At 62.3% G+C, this 7417-nt stretch overlaps 1 long non-coding RNA gene and 3 other non-coding genes across 4 annotated transcripts; all 4 read left to right on the forward strand.

Moving 5' to 3' along the window:
• Positions 1-249: 249 nt before the first annotated feature.
• On the forward strand, positions 250-5449 carry LOC146405468 (uncharacterized). Its single transcript, XR_014836631.1, has 2 exons — positions 250-385; positions 5396-5449. It is a non-coding gene; the product is annotated as an uncharacterized LOC146405468 (long non-coding RNA).
• Positions 5445-5514, forward strand: MIR23A (microRNA mir-23a). The gene has a single exon (NR_038489.1). It is a non-coding gene; the product is annotated as a microRNA mir-23a (primary transcript).
• A 107-nt stretch (positions 5515-5621) lies between these two features.
• On the forward strand, positions 5622-5703 carry MIR27A (microRNA mir-27a). Its single transcript, NR_038498.1, has one exon. It is a non-coding gene; the product is annotated as a microRNA mir-27a (primary transcript).
• A 77-nt stretch (positions 5704-5780) lies between these two features.
• Positions 5781-5852, forward strand: MIR24-1 (microRNA mir-24-1). Its single transcript, NR_038490.1, has one exon. It is a non-coding gene; the product is annotated as a microRNA mir-24-1 (primary transcript).
• Positions 5853-7417: the final 1565 nt, after the last annotated feature.

Here is a 7417-nt window from a genome sequence, read left to right on the forward strand (position 1 = left end):
CGAGTCCAGGACCCACAGAGGGAAGCTGGGCTGAGTCTGGGGCCCAGGAAGAGTTGGGACAAGGGAGGAGAAAGTTGGGGCTGAACTGGGGACGGATCTGAGTTGGGGGACCAGAGTGAAAAAGTGGGGGCGGACCGGCTCCGGGGGCACATGACGGCGGCGCCCGCCCCGCCCCGCGCCCGCCCCCTGCCCGGCCCGGGGGGAGGAGACGGGGGAGGTTTTAAAAGCGATTCGGCCCCGCGGCGGGCCGGTCAGTGAGTGGGATGGAGCGCGGCCGGCGACCGACCCCGGCCCGTCTCGGGCCCGCCGCCCGCCCGCCTGAGTCTCCGCGGGCCTGGCCGGGGCGGCGGCCGGAGCCCCGAGTGCCGGCTCCCCTCCCCCGCGGGTGAGTCGGGGAGGGAACCGGGAGGGAGGCGGCGGCGGCGGCGCCGTGGCGGCGGCGGCGGTGGCGGCAACTTTTCCGCGCCCGACTCGTGAGAGGAGTGGGGGTGCGCCCGGCGGGTCCCCCGGTCCTCGACCAGGGGGAGGGTGCCGCCCGCCCGCGCCCCACCGCTGGGAGTTGAGGGGACAGCAGGGGTCGGTGCATCTGGCGGTGGTGGCGGCTGAGTCCCGGGGCGCCCCCTACGGAGCGGGGGAAGGGCGGCCCACCTCTACCCCGTCCCCAGGGCCCCGCCGCGGTCCCCCCTCAACCACTCCTCCCTGGGAGACTCAAGGGAGCGTGGTGGGGAGGGCGAGTCTCAACGCGATCGCGATCCGGGCAGGTTAAGGTGGGCCGGAATTGGCCGCAGGGTGGGAGGGTGTGTGCCCGCCTTGGGGTTGGGGTGGGGGTAAGGATATGCGATGCCCTGGCTCCTGGAGGTAACTGTCTGGGCTTTGTGGTCGGGGGTCTCCCAGAGTTCTGTGGATGGGGGCCAGGGACAGTGGTTCCAGTTCTTGACAAGTCAGCTAGTGAGTGAGGGAAAGGCCTTTCACAGAGGAGAAGGGTGGGGGCCCAGTGGTACAGTCTGGACTTTGAAAAACTTGGAGGACCCCTCTCCTCCCTTCTCGCTCCTTCTGGCCCAGTTGAGAAGGGTTCAATTCACATAGGAAGGGGGCCAGGTGTGAGAGATTCCTAAAGGGCTGACTCCCCAGCCCTGTCAGTAGTTTGGGGTCCCCGTGCCCTTGGGCTGCAAGAGGAGGGTGAAAGGGCCCAGACTGAACCCGCACCCCAACATCTTAGCTCCAGACTACCCTCTGACCTTAGCATTGGACCTGACTGCTACCAAAAGCCCCCAGCCTTACACTGACTTTCCTAGGCAACCCAGCCAGGCCCGGACCCAGGGGCCTCCTGAATGCCTCGGAGGTGCACTTGATTCCCTGTCACCTGTCCCCTCTGCCCTGGCCTCAACCATCTGTCTGCTCGTGACGGGTCGTGCTTGAGGGAGAGGCTGGGATGTGTGGGACCCTTGGCATTGAGGGGTGTCCTCTGGCAGCCCTGCCCATGCCAGCTCGAGCTGGAGGGCAGTACCCAACAGGTGCCTGGGCTTAGAGGCGAGGTGACGTGGGACACACCCTGTCCGCTCACCCACGCACCCTGCCCGGGCCGGCCCGTGTGCATGTGTTCACACGCCGCCGTCCTGGGAAGGTGTAGGCCCTAGGGCCTGGTGCCAGCTCCGTCCTAGAGCCCAGTGGGCACCCACAGCCCTCCGTCCTTGCGAGATGTCCTCTGGGAGTTCCCTCAAGACCCCAATGAGCAAGCCTCATCTGTGGGCCTGGAGAGGGCTCTAAAATAGCTGCTGGCCTGGCTCAGGGCTGGCACGCGGAACACATGCGTGACAGGGCGTGTCTTGGGGGGGTCGGGCCTGTCTGTGCTAGCCCGGCCCCAAGCTTCTGAGGACCCTTGCTCACTGGAAAGAAAAGGCAGACAGAGGCAGATGCTCCAGGGGTCCTCCCAGGGACCCCTGCCCCAACCGCTGCCCTTTGCAAGTAGAGGCCAGATGTTCTGTATAGGCCACCGCTGGCCCCATGGGTACAATGGGATGACCTGCTTTCCATGGGCCCAGGTGATACCTTGATAAATGTAAGGCATTTTTCAGAGTTTGCCCTTCACCTAGGGAGGCTGGGTGGTGGCGTCTGTTCGAAGTGAAGAACGCAGCCAGGAACCCTGGGCGGTCTGAAGAAAACTTCTTCCGGCTCCTCTCTGAGCTGGCTGGCTGGCCTTTTCCCACTTTGGATGCACTATACGCCAGGATCAGGCCTGACTTTTCCTTAGACTTCCTGCATGACCTTCAGCCTGGCTCTGAATCCTCTGGGCCTCAGTGTCTCCATCTGTGTATGGGAAGCATTGGGCAGGCGAGCCAAGAGGTGTGCACTTCCCCTCCCTGTCCCAGGCCCTGGGCTTCAGATCCTTTTGCAGACACTCTGGCCACCTTTTCTCCCACCATCGAGTGTCCTGGGTGAACGTGGAGGTGTGTCCGGGGCAGGCTGGTCCCCTGGGAAGGACGTACTCAGAGCCCATTGGGTGTGGGTGTGAGAATCCTTGGGCAGAGAAGGACGCCGCCATGCTGGGCACGGATGAGTCATGCTCCAGCGGTGCCTTGCCCCAGGGTGCTGGAGCTGGCGCCACCCTGGGTGTGGTCACTGAGCTGTGGCCCTGGGCAGAGCAGGCCTGGGTGGTCTGGGATGGGGTCCCGGGTGGTGAGGGGCCAGGGAACTGACTTCTGAGACACTCAGCTCTCCAGCCTTCTCCCGGCCTTGGGCATCACCATCCAGAACCAGGGTCACATGCACCCCTGAGAATGCCTTGGGGAGCCCAGCGTGAACTTCAGGCTTGGGAATTGCCAGGGTGCCGAAGAAGGAGGACAAGGCCTTGAAGCCAGCAACTGCCCTTGAGGCTAGTTGCCCCCAGAAGGCAGGCTGGGAGGGCCAGGACATGGACCTATCTGAGGATAAGGCCAAGGTGGACGTGGCGGTAGAGGGTACCCCTCAGGACTCACAGTGGGGATGTCAGGGGGTCCCCTGGGAATTCTGTGACTGGTCTGAAGGGGATCAAAGTTGAAGGCAGGGATTGGAGTGCGCTGTGGTGTGGCTGGGCACAATGGGGGCTGGGATGTGACTTGCATGATTCCCCTATTTATAACAAGTGATTCAGTCCTCACTTACTCACCCCTTCCTGAGCCTGCTCCCCTCCCCCCCAGCCCTGGGTGGGCAGCCGGGCCCATCTATTTGCCAGTGCCCTGTCTTCCTCCACCCTGGTGCCAACCTCTGAGGGCTGCCCATCAGGCTGGTTGTTCCAGTGGCAGTGTTGGGATTGGAGTGAGGGGTGGGAGGCCTGGTGGTCAGGAGGCACTTGGCTGGGCAGTCCAGGTTAGAGGCTGGCTCAGGGCCCGGCCTAAGGGAGCCTCTGTGGAGAGTCTGGGCCCATTAGGCAAAGCGTTAGTGACAGGCTGGGAGGGCGGGCAGCAGCGGCGGGCAGGGCGGGGCCTGCAGCCCTTGGTATTTTCCGATCCCAGCTGCTCTGAGAGGGTGGAAAGTATTTGGGGACCAGGCTTGGGGGCGGTGGTGGTGGTGGCGCCCCCAGCGGAAGCTGCCCCTGATTCATTCTTGGAGCATGGGGTGGGGGGGGTAGCATTACCGACCCGAGTGTGTCTCACGAGTCCACGCCCTGTCTGCAGAACATACTCAGACACACACACATCCATCTATCCGTGCATCCATCGGTGTGGCCTGAGTCCCGCTGTGATCCCTTGGCCCAGGGGCCTGCCCTCCCACCCCACGCCTCTAGCTGCCGGGAGCTTGGCTCTCCCTGGACACCATCTCCCCTGAGCCGAAGAGGCATACCGCATACCGATGCTAACGGGGGCCCCCGCTCCTGGGCACCTGCATAGCCATGCCCCCTCCACTTGAGACCCAAGCCTTTTGCGCCTGCGGGGATGGGGAGTGGCCTTGGCCCTGGCCCGGGGCTCTGTGCAGGGGAAACCCCACAGGAAACGGGCCTGGCCAAATGGCCGCCCTTCCCGTTCTCGTCCCTGGGACATGAATGTGCTGTCTCACTTCCGGAGGCGGCCCAGGGAGGCCGGCCGCCCTGCGGGGCCTTGTCTGCTCCCGGTCGGTGCCCCCAGACCTTGAGGGGACAGGGCTGGGCTGGTTGTGCGATCATAAAGTGGGTGGCCTGTGCGTGTGCGTGTGTGTGGACGGGGGGGGGGGAACAGAGCAGGACACCTCACTCCACCTGTCTCCCAGTGGTGGGCACTGCCCACGAGATTGGGGTCCTGTCCTTGTGCGGAATTCTCAATGCCATCATCCTTCCTGTTTCTGCCCGTCCAACGATGACAGATCAGCCCCGTCCTAAATCCTTACCAGGCATCATCCCTGCTCTGCTGATGGGGAAACGGAGGCCCAGAGAGGTTGAATAACTTGCCCAGGGTCACCCAGCTGGGAAGCTGCAGAGCCAGCGTTCAAATGTGGCTGGACTGGCTCTGGAGTTGGGGTCTTCTAGCCACTAGGCTCTCATCATATGGGTGGTCTCTGGTTACTGAACCCAGGGCCAGCTTCATGGGCTTGTGACCTGTGCCATTCACAGGGTCTCCCCTTCTTCCTCATTCAGAAGGACTGGAGCTTGGTCGATGCTCTGTTGTCACTGTCTCAAAATTCGTAATTTATGAAGAGAGGGCACCGAGTTTTCATTCCACACTGAGCCGCACAATTTCTCTACGTGGTCCGGGTGCCAGGCACGTGCTAGGTGATGCTCTTGGGGAAACCTATACATGGTAGAGACTCTTGGTTCCATTTTGCAGATGGGGAAACTGAGGCTTAAAGGGCATTTGGGAAGCTGCCAAGCTGGGATCTGCACCTTGAGTCTGGGTCTGGGGCTCGGGGGGCGTGCGTGCCTGGGATTGCTCGCTGCCGGCATCCGCTCTGGTGGGTGAGGCGCGTGCTGAGGCCTGGCCTCCGAGGAGACGGGGCCACGGGGGGCGGGGAGGGGGGAGGCCCTGGTGGTTTCCTCCTGCCCTTCAGGCTTCTAGGAAGTGGCGCCAGCTGGGGTGAGATCACTTCCTCACCCGCCTGCCTGCCACCCCCTCAGCTTCCTCTCCCCATGGCCCCATTTAGCCTGCCCAGGGCTCAGTGGTGGTGGGGAAGGGAGGTGAAAAGAGGGAGGGGGGGGTCCCTGGCTTTGGGAGTTGCTGCAGCCTCGCTGACTGAAAGTGGCCCGCTGGGTTTCTCTGCCTCTCTGGGCCTGGGAGGCATGGCTGGGGCTGGAGCTGGGAGCGTCCAGCCTGGTGGTCCAGCTTCTCTCTATAGCAGCCGCTGTGCATGGGCAAAAGAGCTCTCCTGCAAGACCTCAAAGGATGGCAGCAAGTGGGAACCTGGAGGGCAGATGTCTTCAAATCTCATTACCTCCTTTTGTCTCTCCTAGGTGCCAGCTGCTGGCTCTGCTCAGTGCCCCCCGACCCCTGTGCCATGGTCGGCTGGGGTTCCTGGGGATGGGATTTGCTGCCTGTCACAAATCACATTGCCAGGGATTTCCAATCGACCCTGAGCCCTGCCTCTGGGGCCACCGCTGTCACTGTCACTGTCACTGCTGAGGACACTGACCCGGGGGATGAGGATGGGGTGGCAGAGAGGCCCCTCTCGCCTACACCTGGCCTGGGGAGCAGGGCTTAGCTGCTTGTGAGCAGGTCCACAGCAAGTCGTGTTCACAGTGGCTAAGTTCCGCCCCCTGGAGCCCTGCCTCCTCCGGCCCTGCCACCTCTCCCCTCCTGCCTGCCTATCCTACCACTGGGGAGGGGGGCCTCCCTGGGCTCTGCCTCCCGTGCCTACTGAGCTGAAACACAGTTGATTTGTGCAGACTGGCTCAGTTCAGCAGGAACAGGAGTCAAGCCCCCTTGGAGTCTGCTGCCCCCGCCTTCCTTGGGTTGGCCAATCACTGCCTGGGGGAAGAGATGAGGACCTGGCCCCAGACCTGGGCCTAGAGGAGGAACTTGGGGATGGGTGGGGCCTGGGATGGGGTGGGTAGAACCAGCTGTCTGCTGCAGGCTTGGTCCTCCTCCAATTCTGCACTTGCTGACCCCCACACAGTCCCACCTCAGGCTGGACTATGTTCCTAGGGAGGATGGGCAGGTGGGTGGATGGGTGGGTGCTCCTTCCATGAAAAAAGGAAGCTGGCTGTGTCTTGTCTGGCTGATCCTTGGCCCCTCCTCTCCCAAGCCTGGTGGGGGCATTGCTTGCCTGCACTTTCCCAGAAGCCAGTTACCCAAGAGGAAGCTGCCTTGGGCCCCCAGACCGTTAAATGTCATCTCTGGGCTTCCGGAACCAGGCTGGCCTGACCTGAATGTGACTGGCCCCTTCTCCTTGGGCCCTGAAGCTTCCTAACTTGGGGGGAGGAGCCATGACACCCTCTTGGCACTTGGGGCAGGGAGCAAGGTCCTTGTGGGCCTAGAAAGGACTCAAGCAGGCCTTGGTGGTCCCAAGGCATGGAAGAATTGACTGTCATCAGATGGAATGGGGCTCTTTTGGGAGGTGAGACGGGGAGATAAGGGGAAGCCCCCTAGGCTGTCAGTGTTGATTCAGTGTACCCCTTCCCCACCACGGATAGCAATCTGGGGCAGAGTGTATGCTGTGTTGAGCCTGTCGTCCAATTAAATAAAAGCTGCCCCCTGCCTCATTCCTAAAGATCTGGTGGTTTGTGATTTATTCCTGCCTCCATCCCTGGAGTTCTGGCTTTTTGGGTGGGGAGGATTTTTTAGCCTGAATTTATTATCCTGGCATCCTGGTGACCCTGAGAGAAATACTGACCTTTTGGACAAAACTGAGACCAGAGGGTCTTGAGCTAGTGACATTTGGGGATGACCAAGACATAAGGGATATTTCGGGCTGGGGGTAAATTGCCGGTGTCTGGTATCAGAATGCTGGTGGGGAACTTGGACTTGAGGTGTTGTGGGCCCAAGGGTGACATTTGGCTGTGATGGAACCTGGGTGGCACCCCAGGTCTGTGGGAAACATCTGTACTTGACTTTGAGAGGTGAAGGGCACAAAAAGGGGCGCCATAGGTCTGAAGCCCCTTGGAGGCAGCTTGAGACTCCAAAGGCCAAAGCTGCTGTGGAGCGCTCAGGACTGCCACCCTTACCCTCCCAAGTCTCCAGGTGGCGCTAAGGAGCTCGCAGGTAAGCAGTGGTCTTCCCGCACATACCTGAGGAACGCGCGAGGCAGGGCAGTAGGTGGGGCCGCACCCACTGGTTCCCTTCAGGTGGCAGTGCCACGAGCCAATCGCCGAGCCCAGTGCCTCCAAGGCCCCGCCCGCGGCCGCATGCGGGCCCTCGGCGCCCCCTAGCGGCGGGTCCAGTCCAGCCTCGCCCTGAGCCCCGCCCTCCAGGAAGCCACTGTCCTCGCCTGCCCCCGCCCTGACAGTGATCCAGGATGTCCCTATGTCTGTCCCTTA

This window comes from Sus scrofa, chromosome 2 (assembly GCF_054392235.1).
Source record: "Sus scrofa isolate SSC_HxYL_T2T_F1_AM1 chromosome 2, Sscrofa_HxYL_maternal_Yorkshire_Landrace_v2.0, whole genome shotgun sequence".
NCBI classification, from domain to species: Eukaryota; Metazoa; Chordata; class Mammalia; order Artiodactyla; family Suidae; genus Sus; species Sus scrofa.